Consider the following 23,152-nt stretch of genomic DNA (forward strand, 5'->3'; position numbering starts at 1 on the left):
GGTCCAGGTGTCTGCTTCTTCCCCTAGCCCTTTCCGACTGCTTTACTAGCCCCAGGATTCTACATTTTCATTAGGGTTTTCCTACACATCCCCACATCGTGAAACACTCTCCCCTGAATGCCCTATTTGGTGGACCATCTGTTTCCTTTTTGCGAATGTGAAAGATACTTTTTGCAATTGGATTATTAGCTTAAAAACCATTCAAAGGCAACTCACTGTCTTTAGGACAAAGCCCCAAATCTTTGAAGTGGCTTCAATATGCCCTTGATGATTTCACCTGTTTTGCAAACCTCATTTCCTGCCAGTCCTGCCTTTCACTCTAGGCTCAAGCCAGGCTGAACTTCCTTAAATTCCTTTTAATAGGCCAAGTCCTGTCTCTCCTGCTAATCTTTCCATAGGCTGTCCCTTTGTCTGGAACTGCACCTGTCCCCAACCTGGAACAACCTGGATAACTCTTTCAAATCCTCTTGAGTCTCAGTTAAACTGTGTTTTCCTGCTGGAATCTTGCTCTGATCTTCTTGGTCCAGGTTAGGTAGAACCAGATGCTCTCTGAGGATCCTCCCAACATCAACACTCAGATCCTCACGTCCCTTCCATAGGGCACATACAGCTCCAGGGTTACCCTGTAGGGGTGGAGTACCCAGTGCCATCTGCTTGCTTCCAATAGATCCCTCCATGAATGGGAGGGTTGGCTTCTGTCTGTGGAACAGAGGGGCACCCCTGGAAGGGGCAGGTCACCCCTGGACAAACTGTGAAATGACTGAAAGTTGACTTCAGCATAAAAGTTGAGGGGTGGCAGGCTTCAGAGGAGATCTGGGTTTAAGTTCTGGCTCCAAGCCTTAGCAGCTGGTGACCTTGGACTAAAGATTTGACCTCTTGGGCCTCCGTTTCCCCACCAGTAAAATGGGGGAAATGGTTACTTTACAGTGTCTTGACACTAGGGGCTGGATAAATGACAGCCATAGAAACACCTCACCCTGCCAATGACCTGTTCCCATCTGCCCACTAGCGAGGAGGCAGCACGGCCTCCACATTCCAGGGGTCACAGCCGTGGGCAGCTCGTTTTCCTCCTCCGTGCTTTGTGCTCCCCTTTCCTGCGGAATGAGGAGAGCTGCAGCAGTACCCCCTCTCACGGCTGCCGTTGGACAGTCAGGAATAAAATACGGGAGGCAATCTGTAAACAGAAAGGGCTGGGGGAATGCTGATTAACGAAGGTGATCCCCGAAGCCTCTCCTCCCATCACTGCTGCAGACAGTGTTTGGCTTCCTTAAACCACAGAGGAGGAGCGCAACCAAATGTCTGGTTCTGGGGAACCACCAAGGCTGCTGATAATGATGGGAGATCATGAGAGCGATGATGGTGGTGAGCCAGGGAGGGCTGCCAGGGGGCAGAAGGGGAAAAGAAGGGGCTCCTGCTACAGTCCTCATCACGTTACTGTAAGGGAAAAGCCCGAAGGCTGTGGGGAGCAGGTGTTACGAGAAGAGGAGGTGCTTTCCTGAGTCAGCTCCCGTCCATTCTCCAAGGTCCCCTAAAGGGCCCCTGCCTCCAGGAAGCTTTCCCTGGCCACTCATCATCATTTACCTCCCTTCCTGGGACTCCTACAACACTCAGCACATTAAATTATACGCTTCTATTTATTGTTCTCTAATTGCTTCCTCTGTGTGGTTTTGCCTTCCTAACTAGGCTGCACAATTTGTGGGCAGGACTCATTAGCACAAACTTGTGGATAGGTAAAATCCGTAAGAGTGAGAGAGACAAATGAGAGGGTAAGTCACTGGCTCACTCAGGACCTCAGTTTCCTTTTTTGGACACTGACAAGGTTGAAAGAGTGTCTGTTTTTTTATTTTTTTTTCATTCCAAGCTGAGGCAGTAGAGTGAGCCCTGAGGTGTGAACCCCTGGTGCTGGGCTGCTGGTGATGATCTGTGCTCTCCCTTGATCCAAATTTCTCTCCTCCGATCTGACTGATCCTTTCTCTTTTTACCTTGTTCTAGCTAACAGTTCAGATGGGCTACACCTGGCATTTCCTCATTCGATGGCCGCATGACCCCAGGAACCTCAGACTGAAAGATTTTTCCATGACCAAAATTGTACCTGTAATAAAAATGCATTGTATTTTAGACACAGGGGGCACTGAATAAGAGAGAGCAGATGAATCGGAATGAAAATGACCCCTTCTAACCACAACAAAACCCCACAGAACCCATGTTCTGATGAAAGTACATCCATACACCCGACCTCAAATACAAAATGTCAAATATCTTGCGCTAAAAGGGATCTTAAAATAAACTAGTTTAAAACTCCTTTGATAAGCCAAAACACATAAAAGGTTTTGACAGGCTAAAATCCAAGTGCTCTAACTCCCAGACCAGTTCTTTCACTCGCGGCTGAAAGGTTATGTGTTCTTTCCCAAGCAACTGGGGCTGTTTACTTTTTTGCAAGACTGTCCTCCAAGACTGTTCACTTTAACAACGCATGGCTGCCTTTGTCCACGGCTTTAAACATTTCACAGCTCCTTTCTATCCATTTTCCCCACTTGTATCATCACAAGAACTTCGTGGAGGAGGAGTAGCAGCCTCGTTTCACTGATGACAAAATGAAGCCTGTCTGACAGATTAAATGATTTGCTCCAAGCCTTCCATAGCTAGGTATTGGCAGAGTCAGGATTAGCAGCCAGATGTCCCATTGCCCAGACCTGGGTACCTTCTGCAACAGCACCCAGAGGTGTGCAAGAGAACTGGTGGTGGTGTTGGATTTGCATTAATCCACCACCCCCCCCACCTTGTGCTGACAGCTTCCCAAATGACCTACAGTCCAAATTCACATGGTTTGGATGATGGGGCAGAGAGGGCCATGGTAGAGTCAGGGTAAGTGGTCCACCCAAGCACCAAAGCCTTGGCCTTGGTCCCCAACAGCAAAGCCAACCCATCCGTAGACTCCACCCTGCTGCTATGTAACCTCTCTGTGCATCTGTATCCACATCCAGAAAATGGGGTTAATGAAATGGAGTTAATGATAAATGGGGTTAATGATAATGCCAGCCTCCGAGGTTTGCCATGAGACTTAAATGAGTTAGCACATGTAGAGTGTATAGAACAGTGCCTGGTCCACAGTACATATTGCCTAAGGCATTGAATTATTATATCATCATATCATTTATTCAGGCATGCATTCATTCAGCATTCATGTAGATACAAGTACAAGCCTCATCTTTCCTGTATTAAATCAATGCTCAGATTCAGGTCATTATCTGACTTGAGAATTAAGGTTCTAGCAGAGGAAAGGAAGTATATGCTACCTTCTCCCCAGGTTGGGGAAAGCACAGTAAACTCTTCAGGAGGTGAGGATGCCCTATATGAGATCATTGCCTCAGAACCTCACCCACAACTCAGGCATCCCTCCATAGTTTGGGGTTAGCTCACAGGTTAGCTCCATAGCCACTGACCATGTGGGCAATTTAACAAGAGGTGCAGTGGTGCCCAAAGGGACTTTGCAGCTGGTCTGGTCTATCCCACTCCTGTTTCCCATCTACAAGACCACTCCTCCAATTTCAGCAATTATGCTCCAGCACACGCAGGCTGAAATCCTGAATTTGCTGGGTTGGGAGTCATGTGTCCCTGTTTTAATCCACATCTCTTCCTTCCATACTGCAACAAGACTTCTTTTACTTTTCCTTGTATATTATATTTAGGATGGGGAAAAAGGTTTCAAATTGATGTTACCATACATCATGCATTATGTCTTCTTGGGACTCAACTTCTGGACAAAGGGGCTTAAAACAGTAGAGAGCCACTTTTATCCTCATTAAGGGAGTGGGTTCACTCACATTCATTAAGCATCTTTTGCATGCAGGCCTGTGAAAGGCCCTGAAGGCCTGAAGATACAGAAACAAAAGGCAAAAGCCCTGTCTTGGGGATTTTACAGTAGCAGGAAACAGATCAGGAAATATAATATTACAGTACAATGTAGTTTGTGTTCTGACAAATATCAGGACTGGTTGTTACAGGAACCCGGAGGAGGGACAGCTTTCCCAGCCTGTAATTGGGAGGAGATTGGGGAAAGGTATCAAGAAAGGTATTCTCAAGGAGGTGACAAGTTCAGGTTTATGATACAGATTCAGAAACTCTTAGGGCTGAACCAGGACCTTTGAGCCCATGGCTTTTTGACACCTTTTGTTGTTGTTTTGTTTTAGCTAATGGGGATTCTGGAAGAAATGGGAGGAAGGATTCATGGGTGGCTTTTTTTGCCTGGTCCCGAGGCTCCTGGGATCCACCAGGGTGTGTTCCAGCCCCTGGGGCTCTGAGGGAAGTTGATCACCCCAAGGTCTTCCTGAAAGGAACTAGAAAATAGGGGCAGGTTTCAGGTGGTAGAGACCCTAAATCTAAGCTAGCGAGTCTCAACTTGACTGCTGCTTAAAACCACCTAATTAATGACCTTTTTTTTTTTTAAAAAAAATGCCAATGCCTGGAATTTTTAAAAATCTCTGCAGGTGATGTTTATGTGCATCTGAGGCTGAGCCCCTGAGTTTTTAATATCCTGTATCTTGTTTGGTCTGCTTTCTCGCTGAATGCTTAGGATAGATAATAGTTTTCCCATTTGCTAGGTGAGGAAAAATACTCCTGGAGGCTAAGTGACTTGCCAAATGCCCATGTAGCAAGAACCAGGTCCAAGAGTCTACAGTTCACCAGGCTAGTGCCTCTCCCACACCCGGAGGCAAAGCAGAGAACCCAAGGCCCTGGCTGCTGGGCAGCCAGATAAGACACAGCAGAGCCAAGGCTGTGTGGTTTTAGGGTCCCAAACTGTTTTCCCTAAGCTCCCCACATTAGAGATGCCACAGAAGCCCAATTCCTGCTGTCATAGTTGCAGCTGAGGATGAGGGCTTGTCTTCCCACACCCCTTGTTGAAAGCATATGAGCTGGCATGCTTTGGCTCCGGTTCAGTCTAGCTTTTAGTTAAGAACAGATGCCGAGCGCAGGAGTTGGGGGAGGAGGGACAGTGGAGCTCAGAGGAGCAAAGGCCTCCTAAGAAAGCACCCAGAGAGCACACTGGACTCCGCACTTTCTCCAGGGAGCATCTTCCTCATTTGTAGCGAGGCAGAAAGAGCCAGGACTCTCTGGCCCTGGCTGTAGCATAGGCTGCTGGGGACCCATGTGGTCTTGGACCTTTGTCATCTCTCAGAGCCACCCAAGGCCGTCTCCAGGGTCTGAGATGCGTACGGTGAAAACTGGATGGGGGGCTGAGAAAGACTGTCCATCTCAGGACCCCCAGCTTGTGAGGGAGCTGGACAAGAAGACAGCAAGAGAGGGTGTGAATCTGAGAGCTGAGCTGGTCCACACCTTCCCTTTACAGGCAGGAAGGAGGAGGCCCAGAGAGGGACCCAAGTCCACACCTGGGGGAAGCCGTGAGTCACTCTAAACAGGAAGATGGGCCTTTGTCATCTTGACCTCCCCAGCACCTGGAACCAGAAGGGGCTCAGAATAATTTAGTGGCTGTTCTGCTGTCCCCCAGGCTGGCCAGCACCCACCAGATACCTCCCCTTCCAGCCTGGCGAAGCTGCACTCTTGGCCTCCTGCTGAGTGTCCTGAGGCCTCAGCCTGCAAGATGTTAGAACAGCACCAGGTGCTCAGCGTGTAAGCGACTTCTCAACCAGGTGGAGCGCAGGCCTTGGCGTCTGTGGTGGGAGAGGTGCAGTCCAGGACGAAATAAATTTAAGTTTTAATCAAGCCGTAAAATTAGTCTGTTCGGTCTGGCTGCCCCAGACTAAACCCAGCCAGGACCACTCCACAGGGACTGCCCAGGGAAGCTCATGTTAAACGTTGCTGTCCTCTCCAGCCTGTCTACTTGCTATTTCATATTTCAGTCTGACAATCCCTGGTTTTGTTTCACTTTGAGAAATATTTTTGTTTTTATTTAGCTTCATTTGGTGATTAAAAAAATTAGATGTTCCCCCAAGGTATGGGCATTTTTTATGTTGTCTGTGGCCCACAACATAAAAAAAAGGGACTAAGCAGGGACTCCATGGCCTGCCAAGTTGTAACAAAATAAATCTGCACCATGAGAGTGGGTCAAATTTGCACATAAACAATTTTAAACTTGTTCCAGTTAGAAGCAATTTAAGACATTGTCTAATCCAGTGGGCTCCCTTTACAGAGGAGGCTTTGAGGCCTAAACAGCTAAAAGGACTTGCTCAAGGTCACACGGCTGACAGAACCAGAACTAGAACTCGAGTCCCTGGACTTCAGGCCTCTGCTCTTTCACCAATCGCTCCCTGCCAGCGCAGGGTTAGGGGCTCTGGGATCTAAGGAAGCGCTTCCTTCCCTCATGCGGTCCCTACCTCCGGAGCCACCTCACAGCCTTCCACCGCCCAAACCTACACGGAGTTGCCTGAAGGCCAGAAAGAGCTTTCAAGTTCTGCGGCCCAAGTTCTCCTACTCCAGTCGCCAGCTCTAGACTGTCGCGTCCTTCCACCTGCTCTCCAGGTGCCTGGGGAATGGAAAACAAGCCCCTCAAAAACCCAGGGACCCGGGGCGCGGCCTTGGGACTCATATCCCAGTGAGGGTTCTCTTTTCTCGGCGGAGACTTGGAGGCTGAAGTGTTGGAGGGAGTAGTTGTAGCTTGTCTCCTCCTCTTCCCCCCTGTCCGCCCCCTGCCCGAAAATTCAAGGAAACGAAGGATGAAGAGGTGAAAAAGACCAAAACCGCCTCTCTGGTTTCTACTTGGGTAGATTGCCCAGCCTCGAGCCGGGATAGTGCGGAGGAGAAAAAGAGGGCGACGGAGGAACGCAGCGCCCTTCCTGTGGTCCTTGGGAAAAGCGGGCCGGCGGCCTGCGGGTGCCTGCCAGCGCCTACTCACCTCGCGCGCGCGGGGGCCGGGAAGTGCGGGCCTCTGGGCCTCTGGGCCTCTGGCTGGTGCCGCGCCGCGGGCTCCCAGGGGCGCGCTCGCTCTCCCCATGCGGTGCGCTCCACTCTCTCCCGCACTTCGCCGTGGGCCGTTAAGGTGGCCGAGAGTTCGTATCCTTCTGATCTGCCGGGATCCTGCCGGTTCTCTAAAGAGAAGTTCTCCAGGGGTGGCCGCGCCGAGGGGAGGCGGGCCGGGCCCGCGCTTGGTATTGGGCCCTTCTTGCTGCAGGATCAGCGAGAAGTGAGCCACCGCGGCCACAAAGCAGAGGTTGTTACAGAGAAATGGCCATCCAGACGCTCACCCACACGGTGCCCAGGGTGCGCAACAGACGTCTGATCAAAGTCTTTCTGGAACTCAGACCAGCTTTTGCACACACACAAACACACTTTTTTTTTTTTTTTTTTGCCTCTGAGAGCCAGTACGGGAAGTCAGCCTTCGGCCAAGCTCGATGCCTGCCCCCTCACCCCCAGCCCCCCACCCCTCCAGTCTGAATTGCAAATGGCCCGCCGAGGCCGGCGCTGGAGCGAGTCTACCCAGGGGTCGCCCACGCTGCCGCCTGCCCGGGGGAATCTCAGGGGAGAACACTGCGAAGAGGCGCCCGGACTAACAACCTGGGAAGTGGGTGGAGGGCAGGGTCGGGAAGCCCGCGGTCGGGAGCGAGCCGGAGGCTGGAGGGAAAGGACGACCGAGAGAGCAGGCCGAGAGCGCAGAGGCGAGCCATTTTCCCGGCCTTAATTAGGCCAATTACACCAAGGGACTAAGCCCAGGTTAAAGACCCTGGAACTAATGAGGCGGCGGGCTAGGGGGCCGCCCTGGGAACTGCGGGGAGGGAAGAGGCGGCGGAGGGCGGAGTGGGCTAAGTGAAAGCACAGAGGGGGCCTCACGGAGATTAGGGGACGATAGAATCGACCGAAAGCGGGCGTCCCCACCTCCAGCATCTCCCGGAGAACCAAGCCACGGCCCGGGTGCCCGGAGCCCTGGGGCGGGCTGGGGAACCCGCGCACTTACTTTCTCCTCCGCCCCCTCCCCTTTCCTTGCCTGGCAGCGCAGGGCTGTACACCAGGCTTTGCCCAGATCCCCTCGGAGGCGGAAGATGGAAGTTGGCTTTTGTCTGACCCGGTCAGACAGAGCCGTTTTGTGGGATAAAGGCTTAACGCTCCGTGAACACGCAGAAAAAGCTCAACGCTGGCCCTCTGACAATCCCATTGTCTCGGGCCTGAGCCCGGCGGTTTACTCTGAAAGCGCCAAGTTCATGACATTTCAAAGAGAAATGATACTGGGAGTGGGGGGAGGGAAGGGTATGCAGGAGAAATAAAATACTAAAATACCAAGATAACAATATTTGACTCCCTCACCATCTCGCTCCTCACCCCGCCCTCCCTTCACACGCTCTTTTGGAGCAAGTCCCTTTCTCGGGAGAGATGGCGGATGCGGGAGTCCACGCCTTTAGGAAGTCAGGGCAGCCAAGGGGATCGCTAGGGGTTGCAGTTTGGAAGTTGTGAAAAGATGGCCAAAGAAACGGTGTTCAACCTTTCCGTATTGGTAGAAGGGTAATAGCAGGCATTAGCACAAGCTTCCATTGTCTGCACTGCCCCGGAAACAAGAATTTGCCAACAAGGACTTTAGTGGCCAAATGAGCTTATTTTAAAGAGCTAGAGTGTTATTGTTTTCTTTCATTTTTATTATTGTTATTACTATATCCTTAAAAAAAAAAACTATTTTCTGAGCCAGGGAGCAAAGGAGATTCCATTTTTAGTGTTTAATTTGTTTAATGTGCCTCTGCCAAAACAAATCATTCAGGAGAGAAAGTGAAGGAGTCAGGAAATTGAATGTGTTTTTGTCTCCAGTGAAGTTTCCCTTGAGTGATTTCGCTTGCTTTCTGTCTCGCCAAACAGGCTGTGCACTCGGACCTCCAGCGCGCCCCGGGCCGGGGGCAGCCGGGCTGCCCACGATCCCTTCTCTTTACCTTAGGTGGTCAGGGGGCTTCTCCGACCCTCAGCACACTTGCCAGGTAAATCATCCTCCTGAAGAACAAAACACGGCCTTTCAGAATCATTGTAATGCGAGGAGAAAATAGGATTAGGCCAAAGTAAGGTAAGTCGGATTAACGCCAAGGTTCAATACATTTTGGCATTCTTTTGCGATTTTTAATTGTTCAAAAGGTATATGCTCCCCTTCCGTCGTTTTATTTAAAGAGGCCGTTTGTTTGTGCCCAGGAGGTAAATGATGAGCGATAAGGCTCTGCGTGGAATTGAAAACGTATAACCTTGCAAAACGACATTTCGCCCTGTAAATTGTGACACGCACGGGTAGATAAAGGGAGAGAGTGCCGCGCCGGTCCGGCCCTTTGTTAACGCCTCTTGCCCCCTGGCGTCGCTTTGATGGAAGGACACCCCGCGCTCCGCCGCCGAGGCGTCTGCCAACCACGGACGCCTCCTTCCCCGCAGGCAACCACTGAAATGACTACAAGTCGATTCATTTTTTAAATACCCAAAGTCGAGTATTTAAAAACTTATGAACAGGAGGCGTAGATCATTAAACTACGGGAAGAAAGAGTCTTATGGCAAAGATCTGCTGTTTGCATTTATATATATATTCTGTATTGCGTTTTGTCACATACAAAATTAGTCTAGATTTTAAAAATCAGGCCCATGTTTCGTTCATAAATTAAGACGGTTGGGGAGAGGGCTAGGCAAGGAAGAATTCATAATTGTTTAAGTTTGCAAATCATCTAGCAATTAACTTTGGGGGCAGAGGGCTGCAGTTCCCCAAGCAGCCAAAGACAGTTCATAAACAATTTGGAAGTTATTGAATCAAACTCTCTCTGGCATTTCTGAAGGTCCTTTTCATGCTGAACTGCAGACAGAAAGCCAGAGGAGGCTGGTGGCCGGCGGAATGGAATCCAAACGGTTTTTGAGGTTCTGGCTGAGAGTGAAATGGAAATTTGCAGAGGCTACTAGCCAAAGAAAGCCAAGAAAGTTATATTTGCTCTAAGTATCCCCTTTGTTGGGAGAGGGTGGAAAAGAGGACAATCATAGGCATTTGGCTTCTTTTTCAGACTCTTTGTACTCAGTAAGGTAGTAGGATGAGGGTTTGGAATGTCAACTTAGAGACAGGTGTCTCCAAAAGAAATGTCTAGGGTCAGATTCTAGAAAAGCTAAGGCTGATGTACTTCTGTTTTCTTGGGATCCTGGAGGCAGACTGTTTTCTGCATGATAGAGGAATGTAAAGGGACATTTGTTTAATCTGAGGGTTGGTTTGGCCTATCTTGTTTAACTACTGTCTGAGAGGGCTTCTTGCAGATATGCTAGAAAGTTTCTGAGTGGTGGATTTCTAGAGTGTTCTTTGGGTGATGCATTTAGGGGTAAACTCAGGATGACGTCTATAAAGCCATTTTGATTAATCTGGTAAAAACAGAGGCAGGTTTTGTTTATTTTTAAAGATTTCCTCTTTTCTATATTTAATACAGATGTGTATACAAAAGAAATAATGGACTTTTGCAAGACCAAATGTTGCTGATTCCATGTTTTAATGGCTTGGTTTGCAAATTCATGCATGAGTGCCTCTTTAAAAACTAATCTAGTTCAGTGCCAAGGCTGTAGATCCCTGGATCTGTTATCTTCTCTTAGGTGGGATAAGACCCCATGGTCTTTTTCGTTTAAATTGGATCCTGGTTCTTAGTACATACATTTTTAACATTGCTGATTTTCCTTAGACCACTGACACTTTTAAAGGCCAGGAGAGTCTGACCTTCATAGACTTCCCCCCTCCCGTCTTTAAACTACATAATCTTTGAGGAGTTTTCCTTTAGTTGAGCCCACATTTATTTGTGAGGTCTTCCTTTTGCCAGCTATCCGACAACAGTACTTGAGTTTCCAAATGATGGATGAGTAGGACTAGCCCAGTCCTCACACCTCTGATTCCTTCCCATCTCTGCCTCACCCTTCTCCTCTTGCTTCATTTTGCCAGAACCTTGAGCTTAATCTGAGGGGGAGGGCTACCCAGATTGGAAAATGTTGACCAAATTTCCTGATAGAAAAGAAAGGAAGGTAAAGCGGCTGTGGGGAATGTGGGTTCCATAGTGGCTGAGAGTTGACCAAATACGTAGAAAACAACAAACCCGTATCTGCATTCCCACACCTTTATTTGGGCCGGGGATGTAAATCACTGTTGATTTTCATAAGCTTGTTTGTAGCTAGCAGATGTATTTATTGGAGGGACACTATATCTTTTTAATAGCATTGTTCAGTTAGCTAGAAATTAAAACTAAAGGTGAGCCATTATCATAGGCCAAAAGAGGACATGCTGAACCCTATACAAACAGAAACAGAAATTAACACAACTTTTCACATGTATTCCTGGAAGGGGGAGCAGAGGGAGGAAGGATGTAGCAGTTTATTTAGTAAATCTAAGGCTAGGCTGGAGGAGGAGCCACTTCCTTCAGGTCCTTTAGTCTGCAGCCCCCGGCTTCCCCATCCCAACCCACAGACACCGCAAATAACAGCCACAGAGGCGAAGTGGGTCCTCAGCAACTGGGTTTGTGCCGTTGTTGGGCTTGGGTCTGGCAGCCTTCCCTCTCACAGGATAGTGGTCTGTGCAGGCGAAGCGAAGCTCCAAGCATCCCAGGGCAGCAAGCTGGGGACCTGACAGCAGCAGTGGTGGGGAAACGTGGCAGTCAGGAGCTGCTTCCAAGCTCAGCTGATTGGCGTGGGGTTTAGTGGTTCCTGGCGGCAATGCCAACCAAAGTCCATAAAGGCACGAGGGGCTGGGGCTGCCTGGCTCCTGCTGCCTTGGGTCAGGCCTGAGCCTGACTAGCTGACCCTAGGGTTTTTGGGGTGGGTGGGTGGGGAGGGGTGGCCAGGCAGGGGAGGGCATGGATTGAGTTGGCAGAATGTAGGGGAAATACTAGGAGACACTTGGCAAGTATTCAGCCCTAGGGTCAAGGAGCCCAACTAAGCCAGATTTTAGGGAAACCCAGACAGGTGTGTCCTGCAACAAGAAGAGACAGCATGCTAGGTCTGTGAGTTGACACTTTGGGATAGCCCCCTACATCAGAACCCCCTCTTCTTTGTCACCTTGGAGAAGTCTTGATGCCCACAAGAAGCTAACAATGATTCCAGTATTTACTGCTATTCCAATTTCAGTGCCTCCAACTGCTGGCCTGTGTGAGGGGAAATGAATAAAATCCATCCACACCACAAATGCCTTTAACAAATGGAGGACCCCAAATAAAAAGGGAGAAATGGAAAGCTTTGGAAACTCACCACATTTGTCATAAGAAATGGAGAAGGGGAAATTCATTCCCCAGAAACTGCCACAAAAGTGGGTTTGGAAGAGAACAAAGCAAAGACCATAAATATGTTTGTAAATACATGTATTTATTTAAATTTGTTCCTTCTAAATATAGCTTTATCAGATCTTATAAACCCCCTGAAGTGAGCAGAGTCAAAAAGCCATCTCTTGGCAAAGTTCACAGTGTACACACAGATCAGCAACCCTCCATGGGTATCTCCATGCTTTTTATTTATTCTTTGGTTTATTCAAACTTATTTTTGAACCACATGAAGGCAGTTTTATTTGGCTAGTAAAGATTGTGTTTAATTCATTGAATATGCATTGTAAAAGTTTAGCAGTCAATGCCAGCCCGGATTCCAAATTGGGAAGTTAAATATTTGTTTTTAATTTTCTGACTCAAAAATGTTAACTAACAGAAATGATTCTTTCTGCTCTAATTTGCTTGCATAAATGGGGCTGTTATTAGAACCTTCCCCTAAAACAACATTTGCGTCCTGTCCTGACACATTGTGTTTGGGAACTCCATCTTTAGAAGACATTTTAATATGTATAAATAAAAGACAAGCCCTTGACCTTATACTGTTTTGGTACAGAGGCTTCTAGATGGCATATTATTTATGTAGCTTGATTGTACACAAGTTTAAGTAGAAGAATGTATTTTTATGGAAAGTTTTTAAAGGGCTGGAATTACAGAAAATATTTGCACCAAAGTCCGCTTAGTGGCTGTCATTGTCAATATTATAACTTAAGATTGAATGAATAATTTTGAAATTTTGGAATTTTGCAAAGTCTTTCAAGCTTTACTTTGTCAAATATTTTAGCTTTGTTACTTTATTTTGTTCTTACCTATTGATACATCTCTCTTTCTTAAATTATGCAAATTGTTCTTTTCATCACTAAGTGCAACAAAATGACAGCACAGATATATTTTGAAAAAATCTCCTCACACATAACTCACATAGTGGTGGGAATGGAACCAGACAAAACTATGTCTTTTCAATGGAGGTATATTTCCAGGTAAATAAAATTGCAGTTTAAAACACACTGCTCAAACTAAGACAAACTAATACAATGTATAAGATAAACTAATATAATACAATGTATAAGACAAACTAATACAATGGTGAAAATGAACCGCCCATCATAAACCAAGATGTGATCCGTTATAAAGAAACAGTACTATGATAACTCTAATTCTGCTGTTTTTTTTAAAAAAAGGTGTATTTCTTGGGGGATTGATAAGTCTAAAATTTGGGGAGATGAGAAACTCAGAACAACTTTAAGTAAGTATTATTTGTGCCTAAAATAGTATGTCATTTATTCCCTCTCCTTCATCTCTAATATCTAAAGGAACCAAAGACAGCTCCTAATTACATTTTGGGTTCCTGGTTGACTTGATATTTCATAGGATTGCTGTACTCCATGATGTAATGGATCTGAGAGCTACAAGCACAAAATATAAGGGAAGCTCACTTTTCTTTTTTGTGTGGAATGCATGCCAAGTACCCTCCTTTCCCCTAAACTTTGGGTTAAGTCCTGGTATAAACACTTTTAATAAAATGTCCATAGCACCTCCCAAAGCGAATTGAATTGTTCATGTTCTTTTCAGCTGAATGGGGCTTGTGTTAAGTCTGCCCTTTACAGGTATCTGCACATTTCCTCTATAAGATGTTCATGGAAGATACATGTATAGCTATTTATAACCAGAAAAACATAGGTTTTTAGATCAAATGCAATATCCTCTGGCAGCCTGATTCCACCAATGTTTTGATCCTCTGTCTCTTCTTTCCAGTAGGGAAAGAGGCACAGCTTTCTGGTTTCCATTGTGGGCAGAAGGAGGGGCTTCCAGGGAGCAGGTCTTCTCCTCTAACCAAACTCTTGGATTTAGCAGGTCACTATGTAATTCGTTCAGGTGACTTAACCCATCACGAATGTCACTTTGAAACTATCAGGAGACACCACCCCGGATGCGTTTTTTACCTCCATCACTCTCTCAGAGCTAGAGAACGACCCTGGGGAAGCAATCACTGCTACACAACTAAGACTGGCTTCTCTCTCCGGGCACTGCATTTTCCGGATTAGTTTGAATATCCTCGTCTTCAATCTGAGGGCCACGGTACTTAGGATCTGTAAGGAACTTGTGTGTTCCTATTCCTACCTCCCTATAGTCAGACAAGAAGGGACAAGGGGGCATTTTCCTTTTTAATTTTACTTAATGCTTCCTCTTAAAAACAGTGGGGCGGGATAGGCAGCGATTTTACCTATAATTAGCTTTCCATCTCTGTGGCATCCCCCATAGCTGGAAGGATCGGCTCAGTTTTCTAAAGTGACTTTTTCCCCCTCACACCCTGCCCCAAAATGTTAGAAAAACTGGTGTGGGATTTAGCTGGTCCGAGATGCATTTGCTGCCAACACGTGGGCACCGGGCGTAGGAGTGTCGTGTGTGCAGCGGCGCCGCTGTGCGTGCGTCTCGCCGACGAGACCAGTTTCTGCATCCACGCAGCAGTCCCATCACTGCATTTTAAAAACGGGATGAAGCTGGAGGGAGGCAGAAGCGAAAACCGGTAGGAGGGAAAGAAGAACGACAATTAGGATTTGTCGAGGTGTCTAAAATTTTCCACCTTCCCTAAATGACCTTTAAGAACTCCGTCCCTGCGAGGAAAGTAAACAATATTGATTAGGTTCTTCTTTCCGGTTCCACAATACCGCGCTCCGCTGTGCAAAATGAACCATTAGTGGACGCTATTGATCGAGCCCCGCGCTCAAGGCCTCTCCCCATTCACATGTCCCCGCGTAATGAATTCGTCCATTTAAAAGCATTACAAGGAATATTGGAGATTGACTGGCAGAGGAAGTGACACTTGACCCTTGCTTCCTGCGCCCCGGAGGGGGACAGCCGCCGGATTTCAAAATAGCAGTCCCTGCCCCGCACTGCCCGGCGGGGGCAGCCGGGCGAGGGCTGCCTGCGCGCCCTCCCTGCGCGCCGCCTTTCTGCCGTTCCTCCCCCGGCTCTCCTTCCCTCTCGCCGGTCTCCTTCCTCGCCTCTCTCCCGCCCCGCTCGCCGCGTTCCCTGCTCTACATATTCCTACAGCCGCGTTTCAGTCAAACTCACTGGAACGGCACCGAGCAGGCGCCAGTGACAAGAAACACAGCGCCGGTGACAACGCGCCGAACAAGTCGAACCTCTCGCTCCAGCGCCCCCACCCACCAGCGCTCTTGGCGCAGAGAAACCCCGCACCCGGCGAGCGCTGGTCCCCAAAGAGGCCAGTTCCGGGTTCCGGGCCTGACTCCCCGCCCGGGGTCCTCAGGGACGCCCCCGTTCCTCGGCTGGGCGCGGCCAGCGCGCGAGGAGCGCCCGTCTCCAGTCCCCGCGGTTTTGAAATTGGCATGCCCGCGTCCTGATCTCTCCGGGCCTCTCCACCTTTGGGAGCCCGGAGGCTGGAGAGGGGGAGAGAGAAAGGGTAAGGGCGGGGTTCGCTCCCTTACCACCTCCTCTGTCCTGTTCGATTCCCGAAGGGCAACCACTTGGATTGCAGAGAGGCAGAGAAGGAGAAACAGAAAAGAAAAAAGAGAGGAAACTAGGGCAGGAAGAAAGGAGTCGGTTGGCCTGTTCCCGCCCTCTGGCCCCTGCGCCCCTTGGAAGCCCACGCCCCGGCGAGGTCGGATGCGCTGGCCGGTCTCCACGCACAGGCCAACGCCGGAGGCCGGCGGGGAGATCGCGGCTGCGGGGCCAGCCCAGGGAGTCCCGCTTGGGAGGCTGGGGAGCTTGGAGACTGGTGCGAATTTAGGGCACGGGAGACATTAACATAAAATAATAGGGATGCCAAATTTGGCTTCTTTATTTCAAAGCCTAGAGCGCGCGTGTGTGGTTGAGCGGAGCGCGAACTTCCCCGTCTCGGGATCGTTTTAGTTCTCATTTCACAAAGGCGGCGTTGACCCCACCAACGCCGCTCAGCCTGGAAGTCAGGCTCGCCCTTTTGTTCGGGCAGTTAGCTGTAATTTAACATAAAATGCCTATTAGAATTACTGCTGGTTCTACACGAGTTTCGCCTTGTTTTGCCACCAACTAACAGGATTAGCCAACAAGAGCGAGATTTCAAATTAACCATAAAAATTACAAATTGAAATTCATTTAGCTGGCCATTTACTACATTAAAAAACATAAATAAATGAATCTGTGTATTCGGAGGGTTGAAAACGTCCGCGAGGAAGCGTGAGCAGTTAAACTCAGTCCGCAGTTTCTGAAATTCGGTTGTTTGGTTCGGGTGAGAGCAGGTGGCCGCGGAATTTGCACCGTCCTCCGAGGAATCAGAAAGGGGCATTTTTTTTTTTTTTTTTTTTTTTTTTTTTTTTTTTTTTTTTTTTGCTCAGGAGGGTCGTTTAGGTTACTAGAAGGGGTAAGGAAGCCGCTGAGCTCGAGAATTTTTAGGATCTGAATTATTCCCTGCGAAGGGACTATTTTGGGGAGAAAGAAGAGTGGGGTATGAAGGGGTGGTATAGGGGAAAGCGGACTGTATCGGAATCAAGCTTTTCTTCAGGAAAGACACGGAAAACCAATAAATGTGATTTGCAGAATTACAGGGGTTGTGGAAGGGGGAGATTCCTATTTGGTTCCTAGGGTGGAAGGACTGATATCTTGGCGAATTTTGTAGCGAATTTGGAGGTGGAAATGCCCTAGTCAAATTGCTAATTTCGGTCTGTTTGGGAACCCCCTTTATCTTTTTTAGGGGAGCAGGTCCTTCCTATCGCTGTGCCAGGTGGACATGTGGGACCAAAGTGTCCTTTGAAAATCTATTTCTGCTGTCGCTATTATTGGAGTTTTTACGAATTTCAGATACCCAGAAACCTAAGGGTTTGTCTGGAGAGGTGGACACAGCAGGAGGTCTGATTTAGGGGGAGGCGGTGGGTCAGGACAGGCGAGCAAAGGATTCCTGTTCTGCTGGGGTATGGAGGAGTGGACAGGAGTTCTCAATCTTTCCCCCGTGGCCAAACACTTTTTAGAGGGACATACTGGCCACGCTTGGCTCCCACCCAGTTCGAGAGATTTCGTTCCTAAAGCGGATAATCTTTACTGAGGGGAACACACTTGCCTCTTCTCTGCAGCGGGACCAGGTTCCTTTTAGGAGGTGCGCCTAGGGAAGGTGCGTTGCCCCCACCCGGTGCTTTCCGGCAGGGGGCGCGCTGGAGCCCCTCGCAGAGCAAGGCCTCCAGCCCAGGCCGCAAGCCCGTGTGCTGGGGTGGGTGGGAGAGTCTCGAGCTCCTCTGCACCGTGAAAAGCGACCCCGCAAGTAGGTGTGCGCCGGGCCGGGCTCCTACCCAAACGTTTAGGCACTTGCCCCTCGGGTGCACTTGCCCACGGCGCCCGAATTTGGAGAGTGAAAGCCGGGTGCCAAGGATGGACTAAAGGGCGGCGGCACAGCGAGCCTTTCAGCGCCGGGCCGCCCGGACGCGGCAGGTGGGATTGGGGTGTCTGAACGGAGCTGGAGAGCCCGCTTGGTTTGCGCCCACAACTTTAGTATTGGCTGCTGTTCCAAGATCAGAAGAAAGACTGCTAGGTTTCCCCTCATTGCCTCCAAGAAGCCCACGCGAGTTCTTTGCGAACGGACATTTCTGGGTACCCTCACCGCCTTCCCCGCGCGACCCCCACCCTCCTCCATCCCTGCCCTAAACTCTTGGCTAAGTCAAGAGTCAGGCATGCCTTCTCCCTGGAACGTTCTCAAGCCCGGAACAAGTAGTCGGATTCCATTCAAACCCAGGCCTCCACGGGGAGCGCCGATGTGTGTTAGGCCGGGGTTGGGGAGGGGTGGGTGAGAGGAGAGGCGGGCCTTTAGGGGTGCCCAGGGGACCCCGACGTGGCGTTGGTCTCAGCGGTTCCACCCAATCCGACCTTCCTCGCCCTCCTGAACCTACTGAAGTGTTGGGTGGAGGCCTTGGAGAGGGCGCCTTCAGCTCTGGGGAGGACAGGACGTAGGTGCACAGACTTTTCGAGAATCTGTGGGTCCGTGGGTGCCATCGGTCTGACGCAGCGGGCGAGACCTTCGCGCTTCTGTCGGCTCCCAGGGCCGGATGGGCCTGGCTCACGAGTACTTCCACTAGGCGGGGGCGCCCCGGGGCGGAGGCGGTGACCTCTCACCTCGCACCCCCACCTGGCCCCACCCTTGGCCCCACCTTGATGCCCAAGGGGATCCGGGAGGCCCAGCACAGACTCCCGCTCCGCGCGGTCCTTTCTCCTCGGAAAAGGGAGTGGGGAGGGGAGCAGGTTTCGAAATTGTTTTCGTGTTCTCCTGGCTCCCTTTATCAACCTCGCACACGAAACCAGAAAATACAAAGGGGAGTTTGTTCTTTTACTCTCCGCCAATAACCACTGATCAGATTATGTTTCATTTTCCTTCCTTCGCCTCCGCTTCCTATGATACCGTTCCCAGGAGCAGACAGCAGTGAAATGCCTTTGTTCGGCTGACAAAGACTAGGAAATGGAAAACTCTCCAAGACAGGATCCTGGCAGGTTGGATGCGGTCTCCTTGCTTCCCTCAGCAGGTTTCGGGGCTGGTGAGCTTGAAACCCTAGGTTATGGGTCAGGGGCAACTTGAGGGGTTGTTACCTGTTCTTTGGGGGCTCCCAAACCGTTCCCTTGAGTCTGCTGGAAGACTGCAGAATCCTAGCAAAATTACCTAGAATACAGGAAGAATCTGCTTCTCCGCCACAAGGGAGAGGTGGACAGTGGCTGGGGGATGGGTGGTACCAGATACTGCGTTTTATGACAACAATAGCTAACTGTTTATTTCCTGCTTAATTGCCTGCCAGGTGCCTTTTAAGCACTTAACATGGATTATTTTCTTTAACCCCTCCAACGAGGGAATGGAACTCAATGAGGTAAGTACATTTATTATCTCCATTTTATACATGAGGAAACTGAGGCACAAAGAAGTTAAATAACTCTTCCAAGGCCTAACAGCTAGTGAGTGGCTGGAATTTGGCAGAGGAACCACCACCCGGTGCTGCCCCCTTTGCATCTGAGGCTGTCTGGAGTCTGGAAAGAACAGCAGACCCATGCAGCCCCCTGAACTGAGTTCTGTCCTGTGACTTTGCTCTCAGGTTACTTGCCTGTAAAATGAAGATAACCAGTCGACCCTACCTACCTCTTTAGAGACTGTAGCCTAGATTTAAAAAGGGGTGAGAGAGGGTGTGTTGAAAAGTATAAATATCTTAAAATATGGGGTGCAGTCAAGCAGGATATGTTCTTGCTCTCTTGCTAAGCATGTGTCCTGAGTGACCCTCGGCCCACTGAATGCATGTTTGACTTCCTCCCCGCTGCACATGGCTGTAGTCCTGCCTCTCTGAGTAACGGGCCCCTGCCAATGACTTTGTTGCACTTTGATGCATTTTGTACTATGAAAGTGACCAAAGGATGTCTGTGAGAGTTCCACGTTTGTCAATGAATCGTTCAACTGTGATGATTTCACATACGGTTGGATAAAGTCCTAAGAGAGAAATGATGCCCACGGATTTCTGGGTACCAGTGATCAATGAGTATTTATTAAGCACTTGCTGTGGACCAGACATTGCATTAGGTGGACTGGGGAATATGCAAAGGATTTAGAACTGCAGCCTCCCCAAGAGCTTGCGATAAAGTTCATGTTCTTTACTCAGAGAAGAGGCCCTCAAGCACAGCCTCACCTTTAACCACCCTGTCACATAAATGGAGCACTAGGCTCTAAACTAACAGACCTGTTCCATGCTGTTCTGAAATGACCTGCTCATGTCTACCTTTTTTTAACTCCTCGAGCTGAGGGCTTCTCTCACATTGACCCCCAGGTGCCCAGTGCAGTGGTGTCCAGTGCAGTGGCTCGAGAAATATTTGAGCTGTTTTTTCAGCTGGGACGCACGTCTCATGTTGAAGTGTTTCCCTGTACATGTGGGTGAACAATCAAGTGAGGGGAGGAAATGTATATTTGTACATTATATATATATATGTAACCCAAATCTTTATGCTCTGTAGCCACATCATGTAAGACTCCCCTTTCTGTAATTTCGGGGGTCTGAGGGCAACACTGCGTAGGCCAGCCGTTCCCGTTCCCAGTGCAGATTGATCTCCACCCCCACCCCCGCCAACCCTCTGTCCCGACTTCTGACACCTCCGTGACCACATCCACTGACCTGAGAGAGCTTGTGCTGTCTCCGGCCCTCCCAGAAACAGGAGTCTCCCCAGCTCCCACCACTCCAAGTACATGGTGTTTTCTTTAAGAAGTAAAATGTCAAGCAAGCAAGACAGTACAGAAAAGCCTCGGAGGGCCAATGCTGTGGAGAAGACGGTTCTGGGGATGGAATCAGACCACACCGTGGTGTCAAAACAGGCAGCGGAACAAGTAGGAAAAGCAGAGGTAACACTTTCCGAGAGCTTTGCTTTGTGTCATGCATACATCTCCATTTTATAGATTTGGAAATGAAATCCTAGAAAGATCAAATGATCAACTATTAGGATCCCAACTATGGATTTGGAAGAAGGAAGCCGCATTAGATACTAATAATTAATACTCGTATGGCATTTCCTACTGGCCAGGCATTCTTCTTGATACTTTATATTTATTAAAGCAACCCCACAATGATCCTCTGGGGAAGGTTCTATTTTGCTTCTTCTCATTTTACAGATGAGAAAACTGAGGCACAGAGAGGTTTGCTAACTTGCCCTTGATTGGAAACTAGACAGTTTGGCTCCTGAGTCTGTGTTCCTAACTACTGTGGGGTACCCCCTGTCATGAAGAGATGCCTGTCCCAAGGAGACAGCATTAGATGAGGAGAGATGAGAGTGGGGCAAGCAAAGATACAACCACCCACCTGGGGGACGGGACCCAGCCTTTTATCCAAAGAGCTCCCTGCCCCTGAGGATGGACTTGATGAAGGAAGGCTCGGACCTTCGCAGATAAAAGGTCACAGCTGGCCCCACATGCCATTAGCCTGATAACCCATTCTGAGAGTGATTCCAGATGTTTTCTTAAACCCTGACCCTGGCTCCTGCTTCTCTTTTTCCTCTGGCTTTGATCTCATGAGTCTTAATCCCTGCCGGGACCCAGCCTCCATCCATCTGTTTCCATCCACCGACCAGGCGGCAGTGCCAGCCTCTCTGGGATTCCTTGGCCTAAACACCTGCCTGTTCCCACCGGTGACTCTGGTCCCTGAAACCTCCTGTCTTCCCACAGGCTTGCACAAACCCAGCTGTGGTGAGGCTGACATTGCCCTTCCCCATAGTAAAGGGCCCCCAAATCATCAAGGAAAACTAAAGCACATTTCATAACTGCAATTAAAATGTCAGGAGGTGTCTTTAACGACATAGTAGAAGATTTCCTCCGAAGTGGGTAAAATATAAAAGTTCAACTGCTTTCTTATTAGACACCCAGAAAATGCTGCTTCTTAAGAAAACACAGGGCTGTTACTATAATGCTTCCAGTGCCTTGCAACCCAACTAATAGCCAGCAACAGATTTTGGAGCCTGCCTGGATAGTGGTTCAGGGCCCAGACTTTGGAGCTCAGCAGAGGCTGTGTGTGAGCCGGCTTTTCTACTCATTAGCTGTGTGGCCTTGTACAAGTCACCCAACCCCACTGAACCTTGTTTCCATCCCTTAAAATGGAGAAGAAACAGTAGTTATAGGATTGCTATGATGATAATATGAGATAATGTAAATAGCACTTAGTAAGGGTGCAATACCTCTTACTCTTTCTTCTTGGCCACTCACTCCTTCAGACTGAGGTAGGGGGGAAAGAAGAAACAAGGAAAAGGTGGAAGTAGTAGAAATAGGGATGTGGGAGAGGCAGAAAAGGGTAATAGGATTGTGCTACTAGCCTTTTCGCTGTTTCTCAGACACACCATAGCGTGCTCATTTCTGTGTGCTTCCTCTGTATAGTTACAGAATTAATTGGGCATTGAGCCTCCCTCATGGTGCTTACTTCAGTTTTCTTAGGTTTCTGTCTACTCCCCATGTAAGCAACTTGAAGGTAGGGTGAATTGTCTTTGAATCTCTGCCAAGAATAAACATTTAATCCTTATTTGTGTTCTGTGTTGAGAAGATTCCAAACCTTCCTCCCCAGGGACCTAGCCCAGCATACACCTTACATGCCTGACCTGAAAATTACACACGAGTTGCCTGTAAAACCTCATTGACATTATGGTTCCAGATTTTAAAGCTTCGTAGATCTCTACTGGCATGGAAGCAAGCTTGAATGAGGTGCATGCAAATTACCCAATTCGGAACAACTCTCCTTTATCCAGAGCCACATAAATGGCTGCAGCATAAACTATTCCATCTGTTTTCCATGCTCTCAGAATTTCATTAGGTGGAGTTCGGGCAAAAGAGAAAACTCCTGAAACAGCTGCTCACCTGGTTGAAGACGACTGGATTAGAGGGGCATTTGCTTGGAGACACATTCTCACTCACATGAAGGCCTATCTTTATTTTTAAAGCGGAGCTGACTAGCTGAGCATCTGAGCCCAAGTTCAGATAATTTTAAAATGGTCAGCCAGAGGAAGGTGAGTCCCTGGGGGCAAGACAGGACCAGAAGAAGAAGCCCTTGCTGTGTAAGACAAATAGGTGCCCACTGGTGTGTGGTGCCAGGGGATATCTCAGATCAAGATTTGGTGGGAGGGGGAATGTGGTAAATGACTAAAGGACCAATTTTGCAAAAAAGTAGGCTCAAGTAATTACACAGGGTGAAAACTCAAATAATGGTTTACAAGGGAGTGAGATGCTTGGTGAGCCTTCATTGTACCTGACCCCAACACCTGGGTTGCCTTGTCCCAGCCCTTCTAGAGACTGCCCCAAGCAGCCCAGGGAGGATGGCTATGTGGAAGGCCTAAGGGCAGGGGAGGGCGTCTTATTTTGCTACAGCCAGAAGGGGCTTGAGAGGGGAAAGCAGGCCTGGAAGGGCAGCCCCAGCCCCACTCCCCTAAGACTTCTATCACTTTTA

The 23,152-nt window shown here is 48.9% G+C and overlaps 1 pseudogene; it reads right to left on the reverse strand.

Annotated features, from left to right (window-relative positions):
- The window catches only part of LOC119535228, a 57,409-nt pseudogene that overhangs the window by 31,260 nt on the left and 2,997 nt on the right, over positions 1-23,152 (reverse strand).

The sequence above is a fragment of the Choloepus didactylus genome, chromosome 5, assembly GCF_015220235.1.
Source record: "Choloepus didactylus isolate mChoDid1 chromosome 5, mChoDid1.pri, whole genome shotgun sequence".
NCBI lineage: Eukaryota > Metazoa > Chordata > Mammalia > Pilosa > Megalonychidae > Choloepus > Choloepus didactylus.